Below are 12,608 nucleotides of genomic sequence, written 5' to 3'. Positions count from 1 at the left end.
CTTATTATTTCTGGACGATGTCCACCAAACAGCGTCCGGAAATAATAGCTGTTCACAGAATGCAATGTGCGGCGGTGGACGAACATTACATTGAAGTAAATGGCTATTTGATTTGCGGGCACACCCGACGGTGTTCGCAAGTCTATTGTAAAAAAAAAAAAAAAGAATTCCTGCAGCCGATTTCTCTGTGCAGGCACATTGCAGCGGAAATGAAAAGGATGTGAAACACAAGGGCTGACAGAGACTGCAGGGAACATGAAGGAATGAGCAGGGCAGATGTGGACACATACATGCAGCACTCTCTGTTTTTAAAGGCCGCCCTTTATACTTTCATGTCCTGAGTCAAGAGTGACAACCTGCTCAGCCAATTACAGGCTGATTAGAATGGGACAGCACTGGACCTGTTATTGGTTGAGTGGGCTTTCACTCCTGAGACAAGTGAAAGCCTGCTCAACCAATCACAGGCCGCAGTGTTGCCCCTTTCTAGTCAGCCTGTGATTGGCTTAGCGGACCTTCACCATAGAAGATGCCAGGACGGGACCAGAGAATTATCAGGAGACACCCGGGGACCGGGGACAGGTGAAAATATGTTTTTTTGTTCTTTTTTGTTTGTTTGTTTGTTTTAAACATGAGCCATCTTGCTGATCCCCTACAAACTTTGCAGAAAGTTCAGTTCGGTAGCAAACCAAATGTTTTGCAAAGTTTGAAACAAATCTGGAATCAACAGGTTCAGTTCACTCATCATTTAGTTTCCTTTTTATTCATTTATTATTCAGTTATGCAAAATATTTATGAAATAAAAATTTTTTAACATTTTGTAGAAAATTGTAACTTTTGGGAGGGGAGTGGATGTCATCTTCCTTTTCCATTTTTAGCCCAGATGTAACACAAGGAACGCCTGATCATTATGAAGAATTTTTAACAGTAAGAACCATTGTGCGTGCCGCTAGCACATTTTTAGACTAGCCTTCCCACTTTGTGGGAATTGCAAGAGAGAACAGTTCTTCATGTTACAGCAGTTTTATATGTCAATTGTTTAAGGGCTTGTTCTAACAGCGTGAACATTTTATTTGAGTTCTTCTGAAATGCGGCCTCCCATGAAGTGATTTGACACATTTATTACAATCCAGCTTTTGAGGGAATACTGTGAAAACAATTCATGGATATTATAAGTAGACCATTTATATCCCTATAAGCTCTGTTGATCTAAAATGTTAAAAAGCAAATAAATTCATTTGTTCTATAAAATGAAATTACCTTTATTTTGGGTCCAATCAGAAGTGTTTTCCAACTGAATCATGTCCAATAACTAGCGCTATAAATGTAATATAAAACCCCACTGCTGTTAGGCAGATGTTTTTCCCAGGTTGGATTTATAGAAGGCAGTATTACCTATATGTAAAATAATAGGTGTTGCAGGAGTAACCTCGAAGAGCAGCTTCCAAAATGGTTTCTAGAACTGGAGGATTCCACTAGTCCATGCATTATAAGTACAACCAAATAATTTTTATTAGCACTTTATATTGCTTACATCAATTCCTCCTGAGGTATGGGTATGTGCACTCAATGGAATATGTGTGGAGACATCAAATGGATTCCGCCGCACAGCCTCCGCTCGATGTTCCGTCCATCCCGTAGACTGAATCATATCTGCTTGCAAATTCCACCTCTGACATGTAAATTCTTTGGGCAGGTAGCGGAATATGATGGCAAGGGATGGGTGGAACTTAAAGAGGAGGCTGTGGAATCCATTTGAAGTCTCTGCGCGTATTCCGTAGTGTTAGCATGCCCTAACACTGTAGGACAATCGAACATTTGATGTCAGGTTCTCCCAGTGATTATTATTAATTGTTCGAGGGCAGCCTGTGATCAGTTTATTGTCAAGGGACCAAATTGACCAAATTCGACAACATGAGCAAAAAAGGTCTGGGGGTTAACTAGGATGCTGCATCTATTTTTAGGTGAATAATTGTATTTTCGCCCATTTATGATCACCCATTTTACCCAGAGAGATTATCTGCCAAAGATTTGAAGCCAAAGCCAGGAATGGATTTAAAAAGAGGAGAAATCTCAGGCTTTCCTTTATAACCTGATCTCTGTTTATAGTCTGTTCCTGGCTTTGGCTTCAAATCTTTGGAAGATAATCTGTCACATAATCTTTCTGTGTAAATGCACCCTTATGCTGGGTTTACACGAAACGATAATTGGCCCGATCGTACGAGTAACGATGTTGGAGTAACGATTTTTTTTTCTTAACGATCAGCGTTTAGACGGTACGATATATCGTACGGAAAAATCGTTTTGCGATCGCGCGCCTGCAGCTCGGCCCGCCCGCAGCCCGGTCCCACTGTCAACCACAGCCCCCTGCGCTGCCCCGATCACCACCCGCCGCTCCGATCGCCCCGCCGCTGCTCCGATCGCCCCCGCCGCCGCTCCGATGGCCCCCCACCGCTCCGATCTCCCCCGCCATGAGCATACGTTACCTGCTCCACGTAGCAGGTCTTCGAAATCCCCGGCTCCCCTCTTCAGTGCATTGATTGGCTGAAGAGGTGAGCCGTTTGAAATTCCCGGCTCCCCTCTTCAGCCAATCAATGCACGGCAGCACTGATTGGCTGAAGAGGAGCCATTTGAAATTCCCGCCTCCCCTCTTCAGCCAATCAATGCACGGCAGCACTGATTGGCTGAAGAGGAGCCGTTTGAAATTCCCGGCTCCCCTCTTCAGCCAATCAGGGTGGCGGGGGTGGCGATCGGAGCGGCAACGGCTGCGGGGGTGGCGATCAGGGGGGCGTGGGTGGCGATCGGAGCGGCGGCGACTGGGGTGGCGATCAGGGCGGCGGGGGTGAAGATCGGGGCAACGGGGGTGGTGATCGAGCCGGCGCAGGGGCTGCAGATGAGCGGGGGGTCGGGCTGCGGATGAGCGGTTATTGTTATCATGCAAATTCAAACGATAATCGTTTCATGTAAACCCAGCATTAGGGTCCATTTACACAGACAGATTATCTGACAGATTATCTGCCAAAGATTTGAAGCCAAAGCCAAGAATGGATTATAAAAGAGGAGAAATCTCAGTCTTTCCTTTGCTGCATCTATTTTTAGGTGAATATTTGGATTTTCGCCCATTTATGATCACCCATTTTACAAGTCCATTTACACAGAGAGATTATCTGCCAAAGATTTGAAGCCAAAGCCAGGAATGGATTTAAAAAGAGGAGAAATCTCAGGCTTTCCTTTATAACCTGATCTCTGTTTATAGTCTGTTTCTGGCTTTGGCTTCAAATCTTTGGCAGATAATCTGTCAGAAAATCTTTCTGTGTAAATGGACCCTTAGATGCAACTTTTTTTAATCTGCCTGTTTTGATTATTCACCCTAAAATGTGCATAATCCGGGATTTGCGCAAAATTTTATATTTGACGCACCTACTACGTCTGGTGAGTACCAGCTGAATATGCTTGAACAATTCATAACTTTTTGCAACAATTTTTGCAACTTTTTTTTTACTTATATCCATTCACTATGGCAGTGCTACATTTTAATAAGTCAATCACAAGATATAAAATATGCACCTCATTAGAATAGTCACAGAAATTAGACTCTTAGCAGTAGACCAGGAAATATATATTTTTTTTAATTAATGGTTGTCAGAATTGTAAATTGCCTATATTTAAAAAGTTCAAGCCTTCCAGTACTTCTCAGCTGCTGTATGTCCTACAGGAACACTGTGGCTGTATCCATATTTTCCAGGACCCTGTGGGGTGGCATTCATCGGGTTCAGATAACATTTGCTCAACACTAGTCGGGGAAAACTAACAGGATAGCCTTCAATCCTTGATAGCAAAACCCTGCACCACAATAGTAGCCAATTTTGATATTTACTATAAGCCTCTCTCTCCACTATGTATTCTATAGGTATCAGCTAACATTTATTGGTATTACAATTTGCCCTGCTATTGAAGGCATGATAGAATGGATGTTAACATATGCTATGTATTTGTGGTAAACTGTTTTCACTCACTGTCATAGAGAATATCAGTTCCATCAGTTTGTGCCCTAAACATGCTCTCAGTGTGCATAGTAGAAGTTCATTTGTTACACATCAAGACCATTTACAAGACATTGCAACTAAAGCTGCACCTGCTTATGACTTCACTTTCATTCTCTAACATTATTAACCCTCTTTTATTGAATCAGTAGTATTTTGCAAATTATTCAGGCTTACAAACTATCTAAGGCTATGTTCACACAATGTAAGTTTAGTATTAATCATGGCCGTTGTCGCCGATTACTAAACTTAGGCTATGTTCACACAACGTAACTTTATTATTTATCATGGCCGTTGTGGACGATTTGAAACAACGGCCCTGATGAATACTAAACTTACACTGCACTGAAAGTAGAGGGAATCTCGGCCAGAGTGTATACACATAGGGGGAGATTTATCAAAGGGTGTAAAATTTAGACTGTGCAAACTGGCCACAGCAACCAATGACAGCTCAGCTTTAGGCAGTGGAAAGGAAAGCTGAGCTGTGATTGGTTGCTGTGGGCAGTTTGCACCAGTCTAAATTTTACACCCTTTGATAAATCTCCCCCATAGTATATGCCACACAGAACATGTCAGTTCACACAATGGAGCATGCGGCTCTAGCCGCACACTCCATTGTGTGCATCAATGAATTTGGATGTGTGGTGTAGTCCCGTGTGAGGCTCGACCGGTCACTTGCTAGATGGTGAAGTGTGACTCCACTGCAGTAGTGGTTGGTCTGGGAATTTAAGGCGATTTCAACAAACTTTGTAATTGGGTTTATTAGCCAAAAAATGCATTTTTATCATGAAAAAACAGTTTGAAGCTCTCCCCCCTGTCTTCATTGTTCTTTATGAAGAGAGGAGGGGCACCAAAACAGGACAACAAAGAGTTAATTTACAGCTACATCACCTACTCTCTCCTCTGATGTAAGCACTGACCTCTCTAACCTCTGAATAGGGGCTTTCAGCAGCTCCCTGCTGTGTAATCCTCTACTCTCTGGCGACTAATCTCCCTCCTCCCCCTCCCCTCTTCATAGAACAGACAGGATCCGACTGATGTAAAAGAGTCGGGATTTCCTGATTCTGAGCAGTGGATGACAGAAAGGAGAAGAGGGAGGGCCTGGGAAAAGTCTTTTTAAATGCAGATAATGGCATATTTGCCTAATAAACCCAATTACAAAGTTTCTTATAATCGCCTAGACTATTGATTTCTGCAAAAAAATGAAACAACAGTGACACGTTAAGTTATGGTGATGCCAGTGTCGGTTGGGCATACAGATATGGTGGCACACCTGCTTTTATTTGATAGAGACTGGCTATACCCTTTCCCCTGTGGTCGGTAACCTGCCAGGTTGTGAGCGGGTCCCTTGGGGGCCTATCATGGTAGTCTGGAGTTGTGACCCACCCAGATTATTGGTACCGCCACCCACAGAAAGGGGAGATGACCCAAGGAAGGTGTTGTTATTGTGTACAATAAATAAATAAACTCTTCTGAAGAAGAAGAAGAAGAAGAAGAAGAAGAAAGACCTCTCATTGGTGCACAAGTCACAAACACCAGGCTTTTGCAAAGGGTATATCTACTAGCAACACCCGTGGTGGGACACCACAGATGCAGGCGCACACGTGTGTGCCCACATCCAAATTCAGCAGAAATAAAGATCATTCGGCCAGTACTGCAGTACCAGCCGGGATGATCTTCAGTAACACTGGCCGTTCTGTGACCCTGGCCTAATCCTGTATTAACTTCTAGGGAATTCTTAGCTTGTCATCTAAACTATTACTATACATTTTCCATAAATTTATTAATACAATATTCTAGTGCTGCTGTAAGGCGGAACTGTAATGTAGTAAAACAGAGATTTACTATTTACATGTGGAACTACTAGCTCCAAGAGAACCTAGCAATCAAGAAGGGGGGGGAAGCTAGCAGGGTCAGTACCTGGAGAGAACATGGTGACAAAATGAGGAGGAGGGGGATGATGGGAGTCCAAGGTCCAGAGCCAGAAGAATACCCAGCACCAGGGTAGCCAGATTCAGTCACAGATCAAGACCAGAAAGGTACATTATATTCCAAATCAGAATGCAGACAGGAAAGTCCAGGAAATAAGGCAACAGCTCAGGGACACAGAAAATTAGCCCAATCAGCCCCTAGTGATGCTGCAAACCACAACCACAGGCAACTGGATAGATCTGGTGATATTTCAAACAGACCAGGAGAAATGAGCATAGGATGCCAGAGTGAAACATAATTTTCCAAGGTTGGTCACTGTCCTAAGCAAGCAATATGACCCTCTGCCGAAGAAAGATGAAAAGTGTTATCCCACTTATAGATGCCCCCTGTGTTGTCCATCGCTCTTATAGATGGCCCCCTTTTACGTGTCCCTCCTTATACATGGCCCCCTTATAGATTGCGCCCTTATACATGGCCCTTTAAAAGATTGCCCCCTTGTACATGTCCCCTTCATATATGCACCCTTGTACATGCTCCCTTTATAGATTGCCCCTAATACATATCCCCCTTATAGATGCCCCTTGTACACGTCCCCCTTTAAGATGTTCCTTTGTACATGTCCCCCTTATAGATTGCCCCCCTTATAGATTGCCCCTAATACATGCCCCCCTTATAGATGGCCCCCTAATACATGCCCACCTCATAGATTGCCCCCTTATACATGTCCCCCTTATAGATGCCCCTTGTACATGTCCCCCTTATAGATTTCCCCTTAATACATGTCCCCCGCGCAATGCTGGGGATTTCCTGGGACACCCCAGATAGCACGCATCAGCTGGGGGCCAGGGCGATACTGCCCCCAGCCCCACAAGTGTACTGTGCTATCAAATGTTAGGACAGTACGCCTATCGGGCGGGGGCAGTGCGGTGGGGAGCGGGACACATGGGGGCCGTCCCGGGAGGGTGTGACATTACCCCCAAATTGGGACTGTCCCCCCGGTTCCAGGACGATTAGGCGGTATGGGTATGTGATCATGCTTTAGATTTTTCAAATACATACAAATCTGAATGGCACTTGCAACTTGCTTGGAATAATGTATAGGTCCAATAGCAGTGGGCATATTAATTTTTTTGCTAGGGTATACTGTGAGCACTTTAAGATGGGATAAACTCCAATATTCCATGCATTGAATATTAATTGTGGATATTTTGTTGGTGTTATGGCTGGGCTGCTGCCCTATCCTTGTGTGGGAAACAAATGTGAAACTATTTTTGTCATTTTTAACAATAAAGTATATGGTGATTAATTATAATTATAATTTATAATAAATATAATTATTACATGGTATTTATTGTGTAGAAAAGGTATACTGCTGCTCACAGGTGTCTGGGATTCAGGTAGTTTCTGCATATTGGTATAGTATGCTAATGGCACGACAGAAGCTGGGAAGTCATGGAGTGTGGCTAGGTAAGTATGTTACAAGGAGCTTCTTACTGCGCCCTTACAGAACAAACTGTAATGCTAGAAGACTAGAAGTTATGCAGTTTTTGTAGTATATTAATCATCATCATCACCATAATAATTAATAGCCAAGATATACCCCTTTGAGAACAAAAGCTCACTTTTTTCCGCATAGCAACCGTTCAGAGTTTTATTTCACCAGAGCAAGCTAAGAAATCAAAGCAGACCTGTGATTATTTGCTATGAGCATTAGTCTCACACTGATATATCTGGACCTTTGTGTACATGATTTACAGCTTTTTTAACACCTGGGGTGGGGGAATTTGACACTTATTTAGGCCTTGTATCTGGTCCCTAAAAAGTCTAAGTTTTGGGGGGCCAAATGGGTGACTTTTGGGTGCCCTACAGTACCTGCTCCAACTTTTTATGTAGGGTTTAGTGTGCACCTGCACCATTTTCCGTAATTTATGCCAGTAACCTGTTGTAAATTATAGTGGACTCCATGCTAGCTCAGAACTGGTGTAGAGAGATTTGTAAGCTGCCACTTGGACAGCCACAGAAGCGCTACATTTATGTCCTATCTTCAGAGGAAAGTACAGTAATAAAACAATTAGAGATGAGCAAATCGCTTCATTTGACCAGCAAGTGGCTTACTAGCAGCCTTCCTTTCAACTCTGGTCTGCTCCCTGCTGCTACACCCCAAGTGTCGGGAAAAGCTGGATCCAGTCTTGGGAAACTGGGAGAAACCCAGAAAAGCCACTTTACAATCAAACAAAGCACTTTGCTTCATTTAGATGGCCGATTCCCTCATCTCTATACATGATGTTCAAGTAAAGTCACTGTTGAACCATAATAGCTCCTCTGCTTGTTGGCTGATTTCTACTGCACCTCTTCAACACCAAGGGCGCCCCTGTAATCACCTCAGAAAACAGTATTATGGAGTCGGCCTGGGGGAAACTACAAGATTCATCAATATCACCAACACCTCTTTAACCTCTGTGGCAAATCTCCTCAGGACAGAGAGTTATAGGAACTGGCCTGTGAAAAGACTTTATTATTGCCTCAATACTATCTCTTTATTAACAGGGTTGACTCCAGCCAGGAGAGCTGTTGAAGTTGGTGGATCATTGCAAGTGATCCACCAACATCCACAGTTCTCCTGTGTGAAGTTACTTTTGTGAAGCACCTGCCAGGTTAGCTTACCTGTGCCTTTATAACTCTGTGCCTGGCAGAAGAATAAGTAAAATTGACAATGACAACGAACTCGAACTTTCGGCATTTGATTAGAGGTGGCTGCTGAAGTTGGATAAAGCCCTAAGGCTATGTGGAAATCATGGATATAGTCATTGGCTGTATCCATGTTTTCCAGACAACCTTAGAGCTTTATCAAAGTTCAGCAGCCCCAGCTAATCAAATACCGAACGTTCGGGTTAGGATCGACTCAAACCCGAACCGGGTTCGCTCATCTCTAATAGGGATGGTCCGAACCAAGTTCGGTTCGGGTTCGTACGAACCCGAACCCTCGGTAATGATTCCCGCTGTCTGCCCGCTCCGTGGAGCGGGCCGATCCTGTGGGAGGACCGCCTGGAAAACTGGGATACAGCCATAGCTATAGGCTGTATCCCAGTTTTCCAGGCGTTACCCCGCTGGATCCGCCCGCTCCACGGAGTGGGCAGACAGCGGGAATCTGCTGCCAAGCGTTCGGATTCATACGAACCCGAACCTCGGCAGGTTCGGACCATCCCTAATCTTTAATAAAGAACGTTTGTATGGCACAACAAGTCCCATAATACCATAAAGTGCAAATGCAGCAGTAAACAAGATGGGACAAAAGAATTGCATCAACCTTACAAAAAGATAAACAAACTGTGAGCACATAAAACAACCACAATAGGGGATTGACAGAGATATTAAGGTGCTAGATATCTTTTTGGCTTCTCTGACGTGAAGCCTGCATGGTATCTAGCACCTTAATATGTCTGTAATCATGTAATACCTTCTTATTTTTGCTATAATTAAAGACTCTTGAGGTTTTTTTGTATGTACAGTAGGTTTGTTTAGAACGTTAGCACTTTCACTTCTGTTGTTTCTAGTGTATATAGGCACTATAGTAATTAGAGGTGGGTTTGACAGTTTTAGGGCAGACCACCTGAAGTAACCTAAAAGGTGCTTCACATGATTAACTTCATTCAGAAGATGGGTGGACTGGACAGTAGTGATTTGATAGCTGCACCGCTTACACTACTACCTTCACACAATCCATTACCTGCCCTGATACCTAATCAACCTTCTATAACCCTCTAACACTGCCCTTCCCTCCTTCTACCTATGCACCCAGGCATTTGATGTAATGTAATGTACAATGTGCAAACTTTTTAAAAAATTTGATTAATTGGTGAACCAAACTTTTTACCAAAGTTCGTAGCAAATTTCAGTTCGCATCCAGGGTCCAAACAAGAGTCCAAAGCACTGAAGGTATGAAGGTATTAACTAGGGATGAGCGAACTTTGAAAAAGTTCGTTACGAATCTGGTAAAAAGAACGACGCAAAATTGTACTTTTGTCACAGAATAGACCAGGATACAATGGATTATTACTCCTAGAATCACTTGTATTACGCACGCGGCAATACCAAACATGTTTATTTATTTATTTATTTGTTTACTTTTATTTAAAACCTGGGAAAAGGGGGGTGATTCTGACTTTTATTAGGGGAGGGGGCTTTTTACTATAAACAACACTTTTTTTTTTTTTACACATATACTAGAAGCCCCCCTAGGGTACTTCTAGTATATACACTTTGATCTCTCATTGAGATCTCTGCAGCATAGATATGCTGCAGAGATCAATGAGATAGGCACTTGTTTACTTCCGGCTGCTGCAGCCGGAAGTAAACGAATGCCGAGCCGGGGACGGGACATCTTGGACGAGTCCGCGGCCGGCATCAGTAACGGAGATCGCTCCTCCGGGACAACGTCCCGGAGGAGCGATCTTCCCCACTAGACCCCAGGGAAAGGTTGCCTCCGGTAATCGGAGGCAGCTGTCAACTTTGACAGCTGCCTCCGATTAGCTAATTAGTGGGTACGGCGATCAGACCGTGCCCGCTAATAGCAACGGTCCCAGGCTACACGCGGCACCCGGGACCGCGGCGCTTCAAAGCGGGGTCGCCGCACGGCCCCGCTTTGAAGTGCTAATGAGGACATATGACGTACGGGTACATCATATGTCCTTAAGAGGTTAAGGGAAAATCAGTTTATATCTTTACAATCAGGTTAAAAAAGTAAAAGAACCCCATTTAGCCGCAACAACAAAAAGTAAAAAAAAAAGTCCCATCACTGTCGCAGAGACAAAAAAAGTTAAAAAAAAAGTCCCATCAGCTGTCCCATCGTCTGTCCCATCACTGCACAGTTGTGTAGACAAGTGTTGGCGACTCATTGCGTATTTTGGTGGCCAAGACCGTGCACCCCAGTGCTGATGTCTGATCCTTTAATTATGGGCAAGTGCAGTACATGTCTGTTACTTCTCATTGGGTCAACATTCCACCAGAAAGTTAGCCCATTCTTGCCCTGGTGCTTTAGGGGGCCAGTTCTGCACAATTTCTGCCTCCACCAGCTTGCAACCATCCACCGCTTTGACTGCAGTCCAACCTGCCCCGGTGTCTTACCAACGATGTCAGGCCCGGCGCTCACAGGCTGCCCTTCATTTTGTGAGCCTGGGTGAACAAAGCCACAGTGGGCATGAGCTCCTCCGGACCATCAGGTAGGAGATATATGAATGGCTGACCCAAGGTCAACTAACCATGGGAAGTGTTGTAGCCCACAAAGCGAGGAACCTTTTCTCTGCAGTGCAGCAGGGAGTCATACACTTTGTATGGCACATGTGATAAACCTCATAGTGCACAGGTTTCTTTGAACATGTCGTGCCAATTGTTGATCCCTTTTGAGGGCGTGGCATCAAGAACATCATCCCACTCGTCCGTATTCTGGAAAGTGCTGTAACCAACATAATCAGCGAAGAATCCCAGACCACCATTTCAAGGCTGACCATCCTCCTCCATGAATAGTCTGTTCGCAATCATACTGGGCTGTTTGCAATCAAGTGGTGCCGCCTCCTCTAATAGTCTCTTTTCAACCATACTGGGCTGTTTGCAATCAAGTGCTACTGCCTCCTCCTCCCCCTACTCCACACTGGGTCCAATACAGTACTATTACTGCTGCTGGTTCCACTGTCAAATGTCTGTTTTCCACCCTACTGAGTCCAAGGAACTTTGTGTTCTATGTCCCGTGTAATCACTTACACCTTGGCTAATTTTTTCCCACTTTTTTAATTGTAATACAACTTCAACTAAACAAAACTATACCCTATCACACTCCCACTATTGTAGCTGCAATTATTCAGCCGTTATAGCAAGGTTTGTTTTCGGTTCAGTTCATACGAATCCGAACTTTACGAAAGTTCGCCGAATCGAACCGAACCAAACTTTTCAAAAGTTTGCTCATCCCTAGTATTAACGTGTGATACATACATAGAATGGATGTGCAAATCTGAAAGGTCGTGTGCAAGAAAAAATATACATTTAAATTGAAGTATCTGCAACTGACTTGAGAGGTGAGGGCCGTGAGCTCAGAAAACAGATTATATTGGACAATAAAAGTCAAATACATTACTTGGCATATTCAGCATAACACTTGCTCCTCTAAGTGTGTATTATGAGAAGGTTATACTTAAAAAGATCCATCTGAAGTTAATTTAATTCTTGATGTTCATCTTTTAAATGTTGGAAGGAATTGCTTCTTTGTAGTTTGTCAAAGTCAGTATCATTTCTGCTACATATTTGGTCAGTGTGATAACCTTGTGTAATTGTTACCACATGTATGATACTGCTGATGGAAACACTGTGGTGCAGTTAAAAAGGACATAGTAAAATGTATACACAAACGAACCGTTCACTGTATGATGAATTATTTCATGTACTGATTAACAAAATATAACCTATTTTTATAATTCTTTGTCCTTCATTTCCCCAATATATTTATCCTTTACCTGAAACATGAATGGCTATTTTCCTCTTTTATTTTCCTTCTCTGTGTTATCTCTATAATTTATGCATTTAGGCTGCGTTCACACAACGTATATTTCAGTCAGTATATGTATATTTCAGTCAGTATATTTTAGT

The sequence above is a fragment of the Dendropsophus ebraccatus genome, chromosome 3 (genome assembly GCF_027789765.1).
Source record: "Dendropsophus ebraccatus isolate aDenEbr1 chromosome 3, aDenEbr1.pat, whole genome shotgun sequence".
Taxonomy (NCBI): domain Eukaryota; kingdom Metazoa; phylum Chordata; class Amphibia; order Anura; family Hylidae; genus Dendropsophus; species Dendropsophus ebraccatus.
This window is presented reverse-complemented; position numbering follows the sequence as displayed.